The sequence below is a fragment of the Palaemon carinicauda genome, unplaced genomic scaffold (assembly GCF_036898095.1).
Source record: "Palaemon carinicauda isolate YSFRI2023 unplaced genomic scaffold, ASM3689809v2 scaffold14, whole genome shotgun sequence".
NCBI lineage: Eukaryota > Metazoa > Arthropoda > Malacostraca > Decapoda > Palaemonidae > Palaemon > Palaemon carinicauda.
The window spans coordinates 574,072-595,861 of NW_027168926.1; the positions used below are offsets into that span (position 1 = coordinate 574,072).

General features: G+C 43.5%; 1 long non-coding RNA gene across 1 annotated transcript in view; it reads left to right on the forward strand.

The window, feature by feature from the left end:
• The first annotated feature begins 11,600 nt into the window (after positions 1–11,600).
• Positions 11,601–21,790, forward strand: part of LOC137635550 (uncharacterized) — a 56,027-nt gene continuing 45,837 nt past the window's right edge. The window contains exon 1 of the long non-coding RNA XR_011042708.1: positions 11,601–11,862. This is a non-coding gene — a long non-coding RNA (uncharacterized lncRNA). The remainder of the gene's footprint in view (positions 11,863–21,790) is intronic.

Here is a 21,790-nt window from a genome sequence, read left to right on the forward strand (position 1 = left end):
GGGCGAATTAGGACGCAACTGCATTTTAATAGACATTTATTCCTAATAAATGACTACATGCTAAATGAATGCAGCATGATAAGGAAATTATACGAGAGACATACACAGAAAATAATGTTCCCCTTTTTGAAAGGGGGAAATGATGAGTGCCACTCTCAAACTGAAGAAAAGCTCTTTTAACAAGACTTTTCTTTATAATTTCTGTACATGAAAAAGTCTAACAACACTGTGTACTATGTACACACGGCACTAGTGGTATCCGTATAATTTCACACCTGAGATTCTGAACAGATTTAGTGTTACCTTGGCAACACTTATTCAAAGGGAGGTCACACGAAAATTGCTGACCCCTTCTCCTTTTAATTGATAGTCCCAATCAATTTACTGTTCATCGCAGAGCTAGACGACAGGGTCCAAATAGCACCTGCCGCCACCACATATTGCTTCAATCCATAGATTTGCTTAGTATAGTGTCTGTAAGACGCATTGGACAACCTCCGATCAGTAGGTGAACGAAGAGGCTGAAGTCCACACACTGAAAGGTTCAGTGATGAAGCAACTTTCCTCGGATCTTTTATCTGCAGGAGTACTGTCAGGATCCGCTCCGCGAAAAAGGTAGGTGAGCTTCGCCCTCAGTTGTAGTGGATAGTTTGATCCAAAGTTTTCTCCTGTAAAGAGCTGTTCCTCCTGAAGTCTGAAGTTCTATGAAGATAGACCTTAGACGCTCTAGCAGACCTAGAGAGACATCTTCCTTCAGAGGGCAGATTCTCCAGGAGCCCCACCTCTTAGTAGGTAGGACGTCTTTAATGAGAAAGGTTAGATCAGAAAGAGATGCAGTTCTCTCACTTAATGTGGCCCTCAGGATAGGGCCACTATTACACTAACTCTAGTCCCAGAGGCTATAGCGAACCGAAAAAATAACCTTTTAGGTTAGATGGTTGAGGGAACAATCCTCATTGTTCACAGGTGAGGCATAATGTAGGACCTTGTCCAAAGACCATTAGATGGGCTTTAGTGGCGTTGCGGGCCTAAGCCTGCACATGTTATCGGGAATTTATTAAATATTCCAATCGTTAGATCCATTTAAAGGGCATATAGAAGAGGTCTAGTCGGGGCTGACTTGCACAGAGATAATGGTCCATGGATCCAAAGATCCCATTAAGTGACCTCTCTCGCAAAGTCGGCCATACCCTTGGTGCTTACTCAAGGGTTTATATGGAGACAAGGCCGAAGAACTAGCGTTCTCATAGTATTCAAGGATACACTGCCTCCTTCCTCAAAAGGCCAACGTGCTGTTGGCCGCCAGACCCTGAATATAGGGGTGGACAGAGAAGGACAGGCAGAAGATCATGAGATTGTTTTCGGGCCCTTTTGCTTTACAAAACAATTTACTTTTCCAAGAAGACTCGTATTGTCTTCTCGTTGACTAGACTTGTATTCTTCTAGGAATTCTATTTTGCCCTTAAGATCCAAGTCTTTTTCCTAACCGTTAAGGGCAAGGAATTCGTAAAATGAAGGGATCAGGTGTACTGTGATAAATAGAAGGCAGAAAACTTCTGAACCTCCTGGATAATCCTAGGTGCATAACTAGGACTAGCCACAGCCTCAGTTCCTTCATTACAGGGAACGGGATGTTCTTGAACTTTCTGGGAACCAATAGAGCCCCTCTTCCTTGGAAGGGTCTCAGCATGTAGAGGGCCTTCTGGAGGAAATTTTGATGGGCTGAATAGGAATTCTAAGTCCATCACTTCTAATGTAGAGACATGATGTCTGTTACCTCCATTAGAGGGTCCTCGTATGGGACTAAATAACGAGATAGTATCTTGATAACGCTCATGATGAAGAGAACGATCTGCAGCTCGGGGACTTGTCCCTTTCTGGGAGGGAATGGGTCTGCGTCCGTGTACCATTCCAACTCTATTGGGTGGAACCCGAGAAGAGCATCCGCTGTCACCTTGCGGATCATATATAAACGAGCTGCTGATAGGCGCCATTCCCTTAAGGAAGGGATGGCTAGCATTCCCTAATGAAATGAGACGTCCCTTATCCTCGACAGTTTTGACGCCTCATTATCGCTTCGATGCTCCAGATCAACCTGAGGAGGTCCGATCTGTGTGGAGAGAGTTTATCCACCCATTACAGGGCTAAAATGGCCTACGGGTCCGTGGCCTTTGGTCATTGTAGGGTAAGCGGAGAGGGAATGACCATCATTGGTCCTATTAGATCTCTTCGAGCGTTTGATGCGTATCTTCTCCAGCCTCTTAGCGCATCTTATAGCTGTGCGAGTAGCACTGGGTCTGTCATCATCGTGAACTGGAGAGAGTTCGAAACTCCTCCCTGTTAGCGTTATGGAATCCTGACTGATTACCATAGTCTCTTGACAGACCTTGCGATCTCCTTTTACATCCCCAGGGGAAAAGGGGGCGTTAGGGTGACTACAGGTTTCAATGATTTTTTAAAACATTGAAGCCCCTGAGCTGGAGAGAATCGAGATTCTATTATTTGCATCCTCAATGTTCCAGGGCCGGATCATCTCCATGGATGCTCATAGACAGTAATTTCGGGTGCTGCCCACCCCAGCCTGTCGTCCAGGGCCATCGTTGCCTGAACTCTTTCTAGGCTTGGTTTCGCTTGACTGTCTGCTAATTCCGTAAGGATCCTAGGACTGAAACTAGTCCGACGAGAATCTCGTCCAGGATATACGTTATCTTCCATAACTTGGATCCTAGGTAGGAGGGGAGGGGGTGACTGACTGGAAGTTGCTGATAGACATCTTCCAGGGCTGGCTAGATTGTCAACACCCCTTACTGAATAGGGTCCTTATGTTCAGGAGGATTATCATTCTGAACTTGCTGTTCTATTGGAACTTGTTGCGTGGCGCCAAGTCCAGAATGACTCAGAGATTTCTTGAGTCTTTCATGTGAACACTAAACTGCCTTCATTGGAAATCGATGGACTCTACTTTCCTCACCGCTAATATGCTCTAGAGCTTTAAGGTATACTCTTCTAGGGGGAATTTGAATATAAGAAGAGTTGAGGAAAGGATGGTGGAGGTATGTCCATTTCCATTCTAGTCTCATCTTGGTCAGGCCTTGGACTCCAGTGATCAAAGGTCCGGCGATCCAGGAGGAACTTCCCTCCTACCAGAAGCGTCTGTTTGCTTCGCTTGATCCGAAGGTGTATAAATCTGACTGTCTGTGGAACAACGGTCATTGTAACTGTGGGATGCAGTTTAACATCCTAGGGAGAACTAAGAAACCCTTCCGTTCTCCTTTCAGGCCATACCTGACTGTTCGCCTATATCAGCTTTTCAGTGTTTCACTGTAATAGAAGATTCCTTTCTATTGCATAAAGCTTAGGATAAGTACGCTGGAAAGAGGAGAGACACAGACGTGTAAATCCTTCCAGCCAACTGCTGCGGTCTTCCTAATTATTGATTCTAGGGCATCCCCTTTCAAGAAGAGGCCGATGGAAGATTCTAGTCCATAAGGCTAGAGTAGCGCCCTACATCCGGGGAATTAATAATGAGAATCAAGAGGCTGATGAAGCATCAGCGTAAGGAAGAAGGGGGGGGGAAGTGGATTCCCCAAATCAGGTAGGTCTCAGCAAGGGGTTGTGCTTAGAAGCACAACGTACTGGAAAACCATTCTATTGTATGGTTATGTACCAAGGATTTCTGTCTGCGATATGGTCCTAAACTGCAGGTGTACAGGGTATTGTATACCCCTATACAACTGGCCTGTTACCATCAAGGCTAGTGCTTGGGGGTAAGTTAATTGGCACAGTACTTCAGTACCGATATGGCTAGCAGGTCTTCGACATATCAGTGATTTTTCGGCTGTCAGCGGGTCGCTGACAGACGTCACACCATCCTAGCCAGTATTCAATGTGACTGGGTAGTGGTGAAAACTATACGCATAGTCAGCGGATCTCTGAACCAGAGGAGACTCCTCGGGCTGTCGACAGACCGCTGGGAATCGGCGGGCTGTCGATTGAAGGTATACCAACTCATCTATTGACTGGGTGGTGACCAAGGGCACACACTGCCGGCTCCTGGCGGCGGAGTCAGATGTGACAGTGAAACAATGACTGCCGTCGTTGATTTCACTACAAGGTGTGGCTTGAATATGGAGTCTCTGCCCGGTGTTTGTCAGTCGGGGGTTCGAGTCCCACTCAGACTCACCAATGCCGTTAGTGTCTGCAACCTTAACTTGAGAGGCAGGGTCGGGGCTTTTGACTTAAAAACCTTTAAAAGGAGCAGTAAATCGGCATTTTTAGTAATGAGAAAGTGAAGTTTTCGGTCCAATTCCCGTAGAGTTCTCGCATTTTACGGGTTCGCAGTTGAACCGCATTTAAGAGATAACTTTCGAAACGAAACCAACCACAGTTCGACAGCTCTAGATTGCCGTCCTGCAGATTGGGGATTTTGGAGATAATATTGCTGGGGGAACCTGCATATATTATTTCCGTGAAAATACACATCTTTATAACTGCAGAAGACTGCAATGCATCATCTGGTGTCCCTCCTTGGTGTCCCTCCTGTAAGGAAGGGAGAACAGAAAGGAGTATTCAATTGATTATTGCATCGATAGGCAATTTGCAAAGTTGTCTTTTGACAAAATAGCTTATGACAGAAAGCTAAAAGAGATAGTGGGAGACACATACCCGTGTATCCCTTGTGAGCCAATGCTGTTACTTCTCCTCAGTCTTAGGGAAATTCCTCCAACCGGGGAATTCCCTGAAGAAAAGGGGGCTCGAACACCTTGGTGTAAGAAAGTGTACATGCACTGACCCCTTCTATGCTTAACGCTGTGAGGTAAGGAGGATTGATACACAATCAGAGTATCGAAGGAATGTCATTCTTTCGAAATAGGAGCGGTAACAGCAGAAGCTCGCATCCAAGATATGTTGATTAGAAATTAAAAGACATATATTTGTCTATCCCAACCCATCTATTCGCTGCAACCTCCCTTACAATATTAAATCAGGAAGTTTCCTGAACAGGGAAACTCAGGGATAAGGGCTCTCCCCTTTAGGGGTTAGAGGCGTAACACCACCGACCCTTTACGAAATTTAATATTGCAGGGTAAATAGAAACTGATTTCAAATCAGAATATTGGTGAAATATTATTCCATCAATATAGAATTGGGTTCAGCAAATATCTAGATAGGGACACCCAATATATATTGGAAATAACTACTAGTATAATCTATACGTTAGTTATCCATCTGCCGTATTTACTATACCGCAAATATACTGACTACCTGTATAGACCTATACCGTAGTTCAGCCGGCAGAAAATAAAAGACATATACTTATGCATCCCAACCAATCTATTTGCTGTGACCTCCCGTACAATATTAAATCAGGGAGTTTCTTGATCAGGGAAACTCAGGGATAAGGGCTCTCCCCTATAGGGGTTAGAGGTGTCACACCACCAGCCCTTTACGAAATTCAATATTGCAGGGTAAATGGAAACTGATTTCAAATCAGAATATTGATGAAATATTAATCCATCAATATAGAATTGGGTTCAGCAAATATCTGGGCAGGGATACCCAAGATATATTGGAAATAACTACTAGTATAATATATACGATAGTTATTCATCTGCTGTATATACTATACTGCAATTATACTGATTACCTGTATAGACATATACTGTAGTTCAGCCGGCATATTGCCGGATTAGCTAGCTATTGTTGGAGCATCTAGCAAGCTAGAAAGGAGAGAGAGAGAAAGCATGGAGTGAAGGCTCTCTATTACTGTATATGTATACAGTAATAAAAGATGTAAAAGTCTAATTTTACTGCCTTTCTCCGAAAAGAAGGTTCACTTCCATTTAGCCATAGTACTATTGCCGGCTTACTACTGTAGGCCAGCTTCCGGCAGCACGAGTACAGTCGGCATACTACCTACTGAGTCAGTATCTATCTGTGCCGGTCTACTGCCGGCCAGAACAATACGCCGACAACAGAAACTGTGGCTAGCAGTTCAAGGGAGAACTGGAGAACCTTGGTGACAAAAGGGGCCTCCCATCCACAGCCGCCAAAGCCGCTGGAAGCCGGCAGTCGCTGACAGCCGTCATGGCCGTTGGCAGTCGGCAGTCTCTGACAGCTGATGACTGAGGAGGGGAGGGGGATGTCTGGGCGGCCCCGGCAACCCACCTGCAATGGTAAGGTTGCAGGACTCCAGCACAGGAAAGACAATGGCTCGGCCATCGTAAAAGAACAGAGAGGGGAGGGGAAAGGGTCCTATATGAGGTATAGGAGGGACCGGCAATGTTACTGGATCTACACACCTTGAAGAAACTCTGTTTCAGTACCGGCACGACCACAAGCGGCAGGAGAATCATTTATTCTCCAGCTTAGGAGGTGCTAATACAGTTAAGGGGACGGCAGCTCATGCCGTTCCTCTCAACAAGGGAGAAACAGAGTTCCAATGCCGGTGCCATCCTAGGCCACAAGAGTATACGACTCTATAGCCTAGGGTCGGCGAGCATAGGACTAGTCTACTAGACCACAGGGAGAAGGTGGCGGTAACATTCGACCACTTCAGGTGTAGTCTAGGGAGGGCTAGCCTCCTATGCCGGTAGTTCCGACGGCAAGGGAATGCAATCACCCCGCTGACCAACTGCCGACAAAGACTAAATACTCTGAGGTTCTGATCGAATCCCAAAACTTGCCGACGGCCGTTAAGGGATGAGACAGAAAACTCTAGACTAGTCATGCCTGAATTCGAAATTCAAGGCCGACGCAGAGAGTTGTAGCCTAAGGCTACTCTCAGAGGGAAGAGAGATTACCCATAAATCTCTAGTGAGATTGATGATGGTTAATATAATTCCAGGAGATATCGATCTCCAGGAATGATAACCAATACACAAGGGTAACCGGGGAAATGACGAAAGTATATGTTGTCTAGGTTATGTTACCCAGACATGACGAGATTTCGGTTACCTAAATCACCAAAACTCTGACATATACGATCGCCACGGAAAGGGAAAAATATGCTTATAGATATCTTTACAATATATAATGCCTAAATAGCTTTCATAACAATGAATAAGCTATTTTCACCGGAATGTCGTTCTGCTAACTAAATAGCACATGTACCAAGAACGACAGCGCCATGGCGACACCGGCGATCGGCGAAGATCCACACACAAGAAATACACAATTTCATTGCGAAGCTGGAACTAAATTACATATTGTAAAGAATCAGTACTCAACTTTCTAGATGGAGAAAGAAGCCGTAGAAGCATAAAGATTCCCAGAAATCGATCGGAAATGTCAGATCGACAGGGAACACCACCGTAGCGAGTCGCTACAGATAAAGGAATGACCGCCAGAGGGAGTTGGCGCGGTTTTGATACGATTGTAGTAGGGGAACCAGGGTAATCTTTGTTGCGGTTACCCTTCTATTCTGCCACGTTTTCCCCCTAGAGCCTAGAGGCGTAAAGGCTATTCGGGGTGCAGATTGCCATGTAGCATGTCAAGAATACGTCCCCTGATGATATACGATACCCTTGAGAGTAATCTTAAAGGTACTCGCGCCAGAAGTTAGAATTCTGTGAAACCTTTGGTTTGATTCTCTGGGAATATCACTGTAGTCACATATACCCTTCGGAAGCTACTAAAGGAACCTTCCATTAGGACGTCATGGCTTGAGCCCAAATATATATATATATATATATATATATATATATATATATATATATATATATATATATATACATGCTGTGTATATATGTGTGTGTTTTGTGTGTGTGTACGTATGTATGTATGTACCATCATCACCAGCCGTTGATAGTACACTGCAGGACAAAGGCCTTAGACAAGCTCACGTCCGTTTATGGTTTTTCTATGCCAGTATATACCAGCACACTTCCTTAGCTCGTCACAGCTGGCAAATTCACCCCCAACCCACCACCAGTGTTGAAGGTGAAGGGTCAGTATGTAACTGAAGCAAATGATGTTAGCAATGCCCTGGCTAATCATTTTTCAGATGTATCCATCAAGTGTGAAGGAGTCCCTGGTCACCAGTATAGGAACATTGAAGAAAAGAAAATTTTAAATTTTGCAACAAGAAGGGAAGAGTCGTATAATTCTCATTTCACTGAAAGAGAATTTGATTCCGCACTTGCTCATTGCAATGATACAGCCCCTGGACCCAATGGAATTCCATATGCAATGATTAAACATGTACATTTTAATACAAAGCTATTTATTTTAAGCATTATTAATAGAATAAGGCAGGATCATAGTTACCCAAGTGTTTGGGAACTAGCCATTATTTTAACCTTTTTAAAACCCGGTAAAGACAAGTTTTTAGCAGCAAACTATCGTCCTATTGCATTGACATCTTGTTTATGTAAAATCATGGAGAAGATGTTCAATGCAAGGTTGATGTGGTACCTTGAAAAGAAAGATATTTTATCATCGATTCAATGTGGATTCAGAAAAATGCACTCAACGACTGATGTGTTGATACGACTTGAGTCTTCTATTTGTGAAGCCTTTGCTTCCAAACAGCACCATGTTACAGTATTTTTTGTCCTTGAAAAGGCATATGATACCACATGGAGATACGATATACTTAAAAGCATTCATGAATTAGGATTGAGAGGAGAGCTGCCACTATTTATTCAGGCATTTCTTTCACATAGAGTTTTTCAAGTGAGAGTTGGGGAAACTATCAGAGAGTAAGTGCCAGGAAGAAGGAGTTCCTCAGGGTAGTGTGCTGAGTGTAACCCTTTTTACACTAGCAATTAATGGGATATACTCGGCCATTCCCCAGGATGTTCTCTCAACATTATTTGTGGATGATCTCTCCATATCATTTGCTGGAGCCAGAATGGCAATGGTTGAGAGAAAACTACAGCTCTCAATTGACACAATTATCCAGTGGGCCGATATGAATGGATTTAAGTTCTCGACAACTAAAACTACTATTGTACATTTCTGTCGTATCCGGGGAGCACATCCAGACCCGGATATATACATTAAAGGTCAACGGATCCCATGTGTATCGGAAACCAAATTTTTAGGTTTGATATTTGACTGTAGACTTACATGGGTTTCTCACCTAAAAGCGCTAAAAGCTAAATGTGTTGCTCTGAATATTTTAAAAGTTTTGTCCCATACATCATGGGGGGCAGACCGCAATACTATTTTAAAATTATACAAGGCCTTGATATTTTCCAAAATTAGTTATGGATGCGAAATATACTCCTCAGCCACCCCAAGCCGGTTAAAAATATTAGATTCCATACATCATGCTAGTATTAGATTATCCACAGAAGCCTTTAGAACCTCTCCTATCACAAGTCTCCTTGTTGATGCTGGGGAGTTGCCTCTGGACCTCTATCGAATGTCCTCTATTATTCGGTATTGGTTTAGATTGCAAAGACTCCCTAATTCTTTAGCCTTTCAGACTGCAAGACTTGTAAGGCACTCAACATACTATGAGTTGCACCCAAAATCTCCTCAACCTTTTGGGTTTTGGGTGAAACAATTATTAAACAATCTAGATATAATTAGAATTAAGGTGCTTCCATTCCAGGTATCATCAACGCCTCCATGGAAATTACCTGAGGTATCTTTTTGTAAATACTTTATTGGAGTTAAGAAGAATATGCCTGACTTAGAATCCAGGTCTCTTTTTATGGAACATGTTGCAGAACATAGGGGATCGACTTTTATATAAACTGATGGCCCCAAATCTGATGCTGGCGTTGGATTTGGAGTACATAGTAATGATTTTGATTGTAGAGGTGCACTTCCTCTAACAGCTTCCATATTTACTGCCGAACTGTATGGCATACTAACTGCTATTGAGCAAATAGCTTTGGAAAAGGAGGATAATTTTACAATTTTTAGTAATGCAAGGAGTGTTCTTCAAGCTTTAGAAGTTTTTAATTCCAGTAACCCTATAGTTTTAAAGATTTTAGAATGGCTTTATATTATTGGACGGAGAGGTATAACAGTTCGATTTTGTTGGGTTCCAGCACATGTAGGTGTGTCTGGGAATGAGAAGGCAGATTTACTGGTGAAGAATGCGGCATCTGAGTTGCTACCAAGGAGGTATCCCATTCCCTGTAATGATTTCCTACCTTACATCAAGAAATTGGTTTGTAATGAATGACAACAGCACTGGGATAGTCAAGATGGCAATAAAATGAGGGAAGTAACAAATATCATATCACCTGGGAGGTATAATATGATGCCCCGAAAATGGGAGATGACTCTTTGTCGTCTCCGTATTGGTCACACACGGTTGACATGAGTTTGTGCTGAACGGCCAACACCAACCGTATTGCGAGGACTGTTTAGTACCTTTAACAGTGAGGCATTTGTTGACCGAATGCCCTAATTTTACTAACTTAAGAAATAGGTATCTGTTTGAGGCTCGAGGTGAGGATGACAGGTTTATCCTTGCCAAGATTCTTGGACATGATGTGTCCTACTATGCGAGTGGAATTCTTAGATTTATTTCAGAAGCAGGTCTTCTGAAAACTATTGAACTATTATAATGACTTCTTAACTTTTATGGTTTTAATTGAATTCTCTTTTATTTTTCATATATAATAAAGGCTATCGGCATCAATGACCTTAGATGTCAGGATGCCAGAAAACTTTCAATCAATCCTTAGCTCGTCAATCCATCGCCTTCTCTTCCTTCCTCTGTTTCTTTTACTATCTTTAGGGACTCATTCTGTTATTCTTAATGCCCATCTGCTGTCTGTCATTCTCAATGTATGTCCAGCCCATGTCCATTTCTTTTTCTTACAAGTTGTTAGAATATCCATAAATATCTTATGATATGATTCATTTGCAAGGAATGTTGGTCTTGAATCTGTAACTGTGGGTTTTTTAACCTTTTATCCTTTATGTTTTCAATTTCCTTAAAGTTTCTATGCTTGACTTCATTCATTTATAGGTCTATAGCTTTTTGTGGATCTCTCTCTCTCTCTCTCTCTCTCTCTCTCTCTCTCTCTCTCTCTCTCTCTCTCAGGTATGGGTTATTTTCATCGCTCTTCAATAGTATTAGATTTTTCCTATTCATGAACTCTAGTATTTACTTTCCCTTTTCCAGCTCTTTGTTTAGGTTTTACTATTTACGTTTTATCTGCGAACTCACTTGAATGTAGAGGCGTTTCGTATAATATTAGTTATCACTTATTGCCGAAAGGAGATAATTATTTTCGCTTTAAAAAATTTTTTTATAAGTAAAATATATAGTTGAAATTTAATTATGTTAATACTTAAATAAACAAATAATATATGAAATAAATAAAAGAAATAAAAATTTGTAAAAACCAAACGTTTCTAAATGTTTGTTTACGTGTTATCTGAGCACTCACTTGAATGTAGAGGCGTTTCATATAATATTAGTTATTTTATTAATAGAAATCACTTATTATCGAAGGTAGATAATTATTTTGTCTTTAAAATTTTTAATTTTTGAGCAAATAAAATAAGTAGGTGAAATTTAATATATTTTAATACTTAAGTTAAGAAATTATATTTGAAATAAATAAAAGAAATAAAAATATCTAAAAACCAAACGCTTCCAAATGTCTGTTGTTGTCCCTTGACGATGAAATGGCGAATCTTCGGCGCCAACATCTGAACCTTTTGATGTTTTAATACTCGAGTTGAGGACGAGACTTACTTAGTTACTTAGCAGAACTTGAGTCAATTAACCAGTTGCTGCAATTGACGAAATATAAGACTTGTGGTGTTTGATCTATTACGAGATAAGTGATTCATTGACGAAGAATTCAAGTAAGTTTTGCTTGTGGTTTTCGACTTGAATCAATCAAATCACTCTAACAAGGAACACCTACATTACTTGAGATTGTAAGTACATTCATCTTATTTCAATAAATAAATATGTCACTGGAATCTTGGTATGGTGTATAGGCTCAGCCAATTCATGAATATACTCTAGATCCCTTAACTTACCAGTAAGCTAAGGCAAATCGGTAAAATTTCATAAGTAACGAACAATCCTTTTGGTGAAAATAAGATTTTTTTTCTGTTGTATTTTTATTAGAATTGAATTAATTTGATGGTAACTGTCAGAAAATTTTATTTTCCAAGTTATAACAAACAATTCGTCTTCTCTCAAGGGGTTAAATATAATCAGCCCCATTATTGGGGGTTGGGGAGTTAGGTAACACAGACAGGTGCGAAGACTGTGAAACTGGAAATACTTGCTGCCCTAAGTTGGGTTAACTCCTAATCCTACCAACTCACAGCCCAAGGGTGGGATAACTCTCCCTACCAACTCACAGTCATAGGGTGGGATAACGGAGCCTTTGTATATCAGCGGCCAGTTCCTCATGCATTGATTAAAAATTGAAATCAACTAACCTAACCTTTCCCCCTTAACCTAACCTACAAGCCGTGTCCTTACATATATACCTCATGGGGGTCACAGCCGTATTCTAAGTTAGACATAATAATACATACAAGTGGCCGTTATCATACATACTCCCAGGATAACGCCTAACCCTACCAACTCACTGACTATTGCTTAAGTGCAGTCTACTAAAGACACAATTATTGTTTTGAATTGGTTTTTATCGCATTATAAGTATTGTGTTAGTTAATGAACACATTTCGGTAAGTGTACAATACTTGTACACACTACGTACTGTTGGTAAATTTTTATACTAAAACAATATCCTTTATGGCTTTAAAAAATCGGGTATATGTTGTAATTATAGATGTATTGAACGTTTTTTTATAAAGGTTTCTGGTGGAAAGCCATAAATTTTTACTTATGGGTAGGTCAACTACCGAGTAATACTAATGAAACAAGGTCAAAACATTGGAGTTTTTGTTTGCCAGGACTTCTGGACTCTTAGAAAATGTGACTTTCCATCCCATTTTCTATGGAATTGTTCGTGCAGTGTTCATCGTACTATAAATACCTCCATAATTAATTGAGCTAATGGTTTAATTGCCTTTGCTCCGTCGTATGCTCGCTTCACTTGCCATTAAACATTATCTCATCGCTCCTATGTTCTTGCAAGTGGAACACGTTTTGCTACGCACGTTAGCCCCAGGGGCTAGAATTTTTGGCGTTAATTATCAATTATACAAACTTAGATTTGCTTACCCGGTGATTCATGGTTATGGGTTTAAACGGATTTACTAGTGATATTTTTTTTATTGAGATTTGCTAATTAGAATCATTTTGGGAAAATTGTGTCAATGAAAAATAACAGAATTTTACATAGGAAAAATCTATTTTAGGGTGAGATAGCCATGTCGTCCTGATGGAAGTTCCTTAATGGCAGCTTTTACTTGGGATATTTCTGCGAGTGATATACCAGAGAAATTTTCAATATTAAACTTACCCGATAATCATGTAGCTGTCAACTCCGTTGCCCGACAGAATTCTACGGGAGGGATACGCCAGCTATCACTATACTAGAAGGGGGTGTACTCACAAGCGCCACCTGTGGCCAGGTACTACAGTACTTGTTGTTGACGCCACCTCACTTTTTCCTCTGTCGTGCTTCCGGCAAGACGTTCTTGGATACGCTTATGATTTTGGAGTATTGTTCACGGTTTGGTGAAGTATTTCTCTAAAATTTGCAGCTATTCGCTATACTAGAAACTTCTATATTAGCTTAGTTAGCTTTTGGAATTAATTTAATTATGGTGACGAAGAGAGTATGAACTCTCTTTCACCTTTAACTGGCCGACCCTTCCCTTAGACGGAAGTGTTGGTGTCTAAGAGAGTATAGACTCTCTTTCTTAATTTTGCTTAACAAAAGTTATAGATTTATTTTATATCTCTCCGCCTTTTATAGGCCTCTTCGATTAACTTCCTTTTATTATAAAATTATTAAAATTAATTTTTATATTTGTTTATATTCGACCTTTCCTAATGGTAGGCGGTCTTTTCTTGTACCGAAGTTAATTAACATTGAGCCCGTCATTTCGGTTTTACCTGTTAACATATTATGCTATTTTAATGTTTTTGAAAGAATTTCTTTGATAGTCTCGTACTGTTTTCAAAGTTGAACTAACGTTTTGTTTTGTCTCTGCAGTTGTTGACGTTTCAGAACGTTCAACTTGCGCTCTATCGTAACGATAGAGAGAGAATTTTCACGGTGTCACGTTGCAGTAAGAGTAACCGTGTCTAGCGTTTTGTTCATTCTTTCTTAACTTAATGGTTTTAATTCTACAAAGGAACTTTTCATTTTGGGAAATATTTGCCTTTAACAATAATATGTTTTAACGATATATATGATTGGGCTCTTCTCTCAGGTTCTAAGTCAAGAGAGAGAGAGAGAGAGAGAGAGATAGAGACGGAGGTAGAAAGAGGAGGATAAACGTTTCGTTCAAGCGAGTAACGTTGTTATCGTTTTTGCTCTTCTCCCTAGTCTCTTTAGGGGAAGAAGGTAAACGTTTCTAGAGTTTTTCTTGTTCTCAAGCTTTATGCGGTGAGAGATTTTAAACGTAGTTTATTTGATCTAGTGTTTAGTCTCTTTCCAGCCACTGAATTATTTATCTTTCATTAGATTTTTCTGTTACATTGTAATTCTGTTTTCGCAATTACTAACTTTTGAGAAAGGATAGAATTGCGTGTTTCAGGTATAAACCACTTAAAGTTTCGAGTTCAGTGAAATAAGTGCAAACAGAAAATCAAAAGTGATAAGTGATTAGCGCAAAGTGTGTCAGTGTTGTGCGTGAGGGTACTTCTGTGCGTGCCAGTCGTCCTCCCAGTCCGGGACCTCTTGCAAGCTCCCAAGCCCAGGGGAGAAGCAATGTCGAAGGGCAAAAGGGTTCGGCAGGCCTTGATCGGCGCACAGAAGTATCCTCGGTGGTTGCGGGCGTGTCTTAAGAGACCGTCACTCCCACCCGCAGACGATTGAGCCCTTATTTTGCTCGTCTGCAGAAGAAATTTCGGGGAGAAAACGCTGGTCTCAGGTCTCAAGACCTCTTAAACGTAAAGTCCAGACCTATGCCAGACGTACGAAGTTAGAGTTCAACAACCCGGATGCAGTCATTGGGTTAGCTCTGACTCTCCTCAGTCTCAGGTGACTGCACACCTCCTAAGAGAGGTAAGGCGATGCCACAACAGACCTTATCGTCTGTTGATCCCAAGACGACTTTGCTGCAGTCCATGCAGTCGCAGCTTGGGGTCTTAATGCGTGAGTTTCAGGCTGGTAAGGTTACACCTCCTCCTGCGAACGCTCCGCCTCTCCGCAGTCCAGTCTGCCAGGCGTACGAAGTTGAGGTTCCTCAGGCTACCTTACCGCGTTCTGAGTTGCCAGTTACCGGCGGTGTGCAGCAACCTCCGCCTCACCGCAGTCCAGTCTGCCAGGCGTACGAAGTTGAGGTTCCTCAGGCTACCTTACCGCGTTCTGAGTTGCCAGTTACCAGCGTTGTGCAGCAACCTTAACCTTCCTTAAGGCAACCTCAGCAATGGGAGCAGGAGTCTTATGCCTTACTTCCTCCGCTTCCGCTTGCGGTTCCACCAGCGAGGCAACAATCTCTTGAGGTACGACAACCTCTTCCATCAATGAGGCAGCCACCTCAGCACTCGCTGCAGCTTAGGCTAGCTCATCAGGAACCTCAACTCGCGAGACAAGAACTGCGTTCTGCGCAGCCGCTATCTCAACTCTCGCAGCTCACACCTCAGGAACCTTAACTCGTTCCTCAGGAACCTGCTACTGCGCATCCGCAACCCTTACAGCAAGCGCAACTCTTGAGGCAGCAACCTCATGCTATGAGTCAGCCACCTCAACGCATGCATCTGCCACTTTCTCCTCAACTTGAGAAATAACAAATGACAATAACACCTCATTACTTTCATAACTTGCATTTGTAATCATATACATGTATGCCTACATAAACATTATGATAATGGAGGTTATTTGTCTTACTTTTATAAAAATATATATGTATTCCTTGCAATATATTTTTAACAATATCGCAAAATATGGCAAAAATATCTTCAAAACAAAATGAATCATGAGTTATGAATGTAAGGTAAATATTATGTTGATATTAAAACCCCATGCAAGCATGCATGAAGCACTCTAGCACTGGTCATGGAATTTCTGTGAAATGTTAAACGCCATGCAACACGCTCTGCTTACCTTACAGCATGCTCTACATACAGCATGCTCTGCATACAGCATGCTCTGCATACAGCATGTTCTGCATACAACATGCTCTGCATACAGCATGCTCTGCATTCAGCATGCTCTGCATACAACATGCTCTACATACAGCATGCTCTGCATACAACATGCTCTGCATACAGCATGCTCTGCATTCAGCATGCTCTGCATACAACATGCTCTGCATACAGCATGCTCTGCATACAACATGCTCTACATACAGCATGCTCTGCATACAGCATGCTCTGCATACAACATGCTCTGCATACCTTACCGCATGCTTCTCAGTCATACATCTTTGGTTGTTGCCAACTCACTAGACTGTCAAGCAGTTTCATAATGTTGCCTTCTAGTCTGCTGCTTTTGCACCATTGAAACCCTCACTGAGAGAACTTAACTTTTCTCGGATATGGTCCCTGTAGATGAGAAAGTGCTTTTCTCCCTCCTTCTGATATTCCCTTGAGGACTCTGTCATTTGGAGAGGAGCCTTTAGCTGCGTAGCCTCCTATGGACTTTTATTTAAGCATAACATGCTTCCAGGGAAAGTAATGGTTCCACTTCAGTCACTAACCCCGTCTGTTACCACACCTGCTCCCATAGACCTTGAGCTGTGTTGCAAGACATGCAGTCCAAGCTTAGTCCTTGTTAAAGGATTTTTTGTTTACGGAGTCAGTGTGTCACTGGGAAGACGTTCAACAACCAGCAAAAGTGACTTGTTGTGACGCAGTGCGGCAACCTCAGCAACCCGATAAGGAGTTGTCTGTACGACCCAGACAGTCTAGACAGCTTCGGGTTGTCACTGTACTTCCTCGCTTCCCCATGGTTGACAGTTCACAGACTGTGCAGCAGTACCATGATCTTGTGTCCGGCTCCATCAGACGACTGGCTTTTAAGAGCTCCCACAAGTCGTCGCTGTCTGGAGATTCTCAGATGGACTATGGATCTGACCAAGGAACTGGGCCTCCTGGTCAATTTTGAGGAGTCTCAGCTCATCCCATCCCAGACCATTGTCTCCCTGGGTATGGATCTTCAGAGTCGAGCTTTTCGGGCTTTTCCGTCGGCCCCAAGGATCTTCCAAGCCCTAGAATGCATCCAGAGCATGCTGAGAAGGAACCGATGCTCAGTCAGGTAGTGGATGAGTCTAACAGGGACACTTTCATCGCTGGCCCTGTTCATCGTGTTAGGGAGAATCCACCTCCCCCCCTTCAGTATCATCTAGCTGCTCACTGGATAATGGACATGACGCTAGAGACGGTCTCAGTTCCTGTTTCCGAAGAGAGGAGGTCTTCTCTCGCGTGGTGTAAGAACAGCTTTCTTCTCAAGGAAGTCTACCTTTGGCTGTTCAGAAACCCGACCGCCGTCTCCTCTCGGACACATCAGACACGGGCTGGGGTGCGACTTTGGACGGACAGGAATGATCGAGAACATGGAATCAGGAGCAAAGGACACTTCACATCAATTGCAGGAGTTGTTGGCGGTTCTTCTGGCCTTGATAAACTTCAAGTCCCTCCAGCTTAACAAAGTGGTGGAGGTGGACTCTGACAACACCACAGCCCTGGCTTACACCTTCAAGCAGGGAGGGACTCTTTCGTGAAGTTGTTCTAGATCGCAAGGGACCTCCTCTTCTGGTCTAAAGATCGAAAGCTCACGCTGGTAACGAGGTTCATTCAGGGCGGTATGAATGTCATGGCAGATCACCTCAGCCGGAAGGGTCAGGTCATCCCCACAGAGTGGACCCTTCTCAAGAATGTTTGCAGCAGACTTTGGGCCCTGTGGGGTCAGCCAACCATAGATCTGTTCGCTACCTCGATAACCTAGAGACTCCTATTGTATTGTTCTCCGATTCCAGACCCAGCAGCAGTTCACGTGGATGCTTTTCTGCTGGATTGGTTCCATCTCGACCTGTATGCATTCCCGCCGTTCAAGATTGTCAACAGGGTACTTCAGAAGTTCTCCTCTTGCAAAGGGACACGGCTGACGTTGGTTGGCTCCGCTCTGGCCCGCGAGAGAATGGTTCTTAGAGGTACTGCAATGGCTGGTCGACATTCCCAGGACTCTTCCTCTAGGAGTGAACCTTCTACGTCTACCTCACGTAAAGAAGGTACACCCGAACCTCCACGCTCTTCGTCTGACTGCCTTCAGACTTTCGAAAGACTCTCAAGAGCTAGGGGCTTTTCGAAGGAGGCAGCCAGAGCGATTGCCAAAGCAAGGAGAACATCCACTCTCAGAATCTATCAGTCTCAAGGGGAAGTCTTCCGTAGCTGGTACAAGACCAATGCAGTTTCCTCAACCAGTACCACTGTAACCCAGATTGCTGACTTCCTGTTATATCTAAGGAAAGTAAGATCCCTTTCAGCTCCTACGATCAAGGGTTACAGAAGTATGTTGGCAGCGGTTTTCCGCCACAGAGGCTTGGATCTTTCCACCAACAAAGATCTACAGGACCTCCCTAGGTCTTTTGAGACCTCAAAGGAACGTCGGTTGTCCACTCCAGGCTGGAATCTAGACGTGGTCCTAAGGTTCCTTATGTCATCAAGATTTGAACCTCTCCAATCAGCCTCTTTTTAGGACCTCACATTAAAAACTCTTTTCCTCGTGTGCTTGACAACAGCTAAAAGAGTAAGTGAGATCCACGCCTTCAGCAGGATCATTGTTTTCACATCTGAAACGGCTACATGTTCCTTGCAGCTCGGTTTTTGCTAAACGAGCTTCCTTCACGTCCTTGGCCTAAGTCGTTCGAGATCCCAAGCCTGTCCAACTTGGTGGGGAATGAACTGGAGAGAGTACTTTGCCCAGTTAGAGCTCTTAGGTACTATCTAAAAAGGTCTTAACCTTTACAAGGACAATCAGAAGCCTTATAGTGTGCTATCAAGAAACCTTCTTTTCCAAGTTCTAAGAACTCAGTTTCTTTCTATTCAGGCTTCTGATTAGAGAAACACATTCTCATCTGAAGGAAGAAGACCTTGCTTTGCTGAAGGTAAGGACACATGAAGTGGGAGCTGTGGCTACTTCAGTGGCCTTCAAACAGAGCCATTCTCTGCAGAGTGTTATGGATGCAACCTATTGGAGAAGCAAGTCAGTGTTCGCATCATTCTATCTCAAAGATGTCCAGTCTCTTTACGAGTACTGCTACACCCTGGGACCATTCGTAGCAACGAATGCAGTAGTAGGCGAGGGCTCAGCCACTACATTCCCATAATCCCATAACCTTTTAACCTTTCTCTTGAATACTTTTTATGGGTTGTACGGTCGGCTAAGAAGCCTTCCACATCCTTGTTGATTTGGCGGGTGGTCAATTCTTTCTTGAGAAGCGCCGAGGTTAAAGGTTGTGATGAGGTCCTTTAGTATGGGTTGCAGCCCTGTATACTTTAGCACCTTTGAGTTGATTCAGCCTTCCAAGAGGAACGCTGCGCTCAGTAAGGAAGACGATCTTATTAAAGGCAGAGTAACGGTTCAAGTCGACTTCCTTACCAGGTACTTATTATTTCATTGTTATTGTGGATAACTGATTATATGAAATACGGGATACTTAGCTATCCTTTAGTCTTGTACACTGGTTTTTCACCCACCCCCCTGGGTGTGAATCAGCTACATGATTATCGGGTAAGTTTAATATTGAAAAATGTTATTTTCATTAGTAAAATAAATTTTTGAATATACTTACCCGATAATCATGATTTAATTGACCCACCCTTCCTCCCCATAGAGAACCAGTGGACCGAGGAAAAAGTGAGGTGGCGTCAACAACAAGTACTGTAGTACCTGGCCACAGGTGGCGCTTGTGAGTACACCCCCTTCTAGTATAGTGATAGCTGGCGTATCCCTCCCGTAGAATTCTGTCGGGCAACGGAGTTGACAGCTACATGATTATCGGGTAAGTATATTCAAAAATTTATTTTACTAATGAAAATAACATTTTTACCTTAGAGGTATCAACAGAATTCTGACCTCTGGAGTGAATATCCCGGGAGATATCGTTTATAAATCAGGGACGTGTTAATAACAAGCCATGGCTATCCTTCTCCGAATAGAGTTAACCTTATCTTAAAGGATAACGGTAGAGGGAAGGACATAGGCAAGTGAGCCGTTACAACTCCCGATCTCAATGTGCTACAACTAACATGTTTCCTGTTGAACCATTCCAGGAGGAGCCATCGCATGACACGAGGTCCCACACTGAAAATTGAGAGGGGATGGAGAGTAACGGGCGGGCCATCAGGATGACATGGCTATTTCACCCCAAAAATAAATTTTTTTCTATGTCAAAATCCATGTTTGTTCCGTAACTGAATACAAACCACGCTATTTACATGGGGTAATTACTTCGGGGCAGCCGGTGACGAGCCATAAAGTTTTAACGAGGGTTTCCTACCCCACCGCTAGTTAGCGGGGGGGGGGGGGGTAGGGAGGGGTAGCTAGCTACACCTCCCCCCTCACACACACCGGGGATTAACTCACTTTACTTTTGGCTCGGAGAGACGACAGACCTGTTGGCGCTCTCCTCTTTGTTGACTGCCATAATTTTGTTTGCTTCTTCTTTTCAGTGAGTGTATGAAGTTGGCCTCTATTACTCCTTATGCGTACGTGCCCTGCACTTCCCGGCCGCCTCTGTGGGACCTTTATGTTGGCCGTGGAAATGGATCCTCACTCCTTATGCCCTCAGTGTAGGGGCCAACGGTGTGATAGTTCTAATTTGTGCATTGAGTGTAGGGAGTGGTCTACCTCCCAGTGGGAGAGGTTTGCCCGGCGACGTAAGAAGAACGCTAAAAGGGATCTTTCTCCTTCCGAGGCTTCTCGGAAGAGAGAAAATCCAAAGTCTTCTTCTTCCGCCGCCCATTCCTCTTCCGAAGCTCCCGCTCGGGCGGCCTCTTCCGAGAGGCCGGCGAGTGGTAGCGTAGACCGTAATGTTGTTGATGTCATTAACCGATCCCGTGGTGAGGGAGAGGTTGTTGCCTCCCATAGCGAGGCGGCTGCCCCTCCCCCCTCGGAGGAGGTGTTTGTTTCTAACAATGATCTTTTTCAGCTTTGGGCTTCCTTGGGGCTACAGGGTTCACCCTCCAAGGAAGCCTTGTTTGACATGATCAAACGGGGTGCGGCTGCCGAACAATCGTCAACCTCAGCGGAGATAGATCCTCTGTCTGTGGTTGACGTTGTTGTGTCGGAAACATCCCGTGGGTCTGGCCAAACTCCTGTTCCTGTGGCTGCGGTAGAAGAAGGCTCTGTCTCCCCCTCCGAACATACTTCGAGGGAGAAGCTTAGTCCCACGGTCTCTCCTTCCGTTGAGACTCCCTCTCGGGGAGTTCTCTGGTAGAGACGCCTCTTTGGAGACCCATTGATGGTAAGCCTGCTGATCCCACGGCCCCTCGTGAGCGTATAAGGCGGAAGGCTCGGCCTCCCCTTCGCCGTAGAGGCCTTCCTTCCCCCTTTAAAGGGGTTAGGAGGCGCCTCTTCGGCTCGTTGTCACCACAGTCCTCTGCGGAGGAGATGACTCGCCGTTCTCCTGACCTGCCTGCTACCAACCTTGACCTCTCCGGGGATCGTTCGCGATCCTCCAGGGATCGTTCGCGATCCCTGTCGGAGGATGGTCGTCCTTCGGGACAATGTGAGCTGTCGCCCCAACCATCGACATCTAAAGCTGC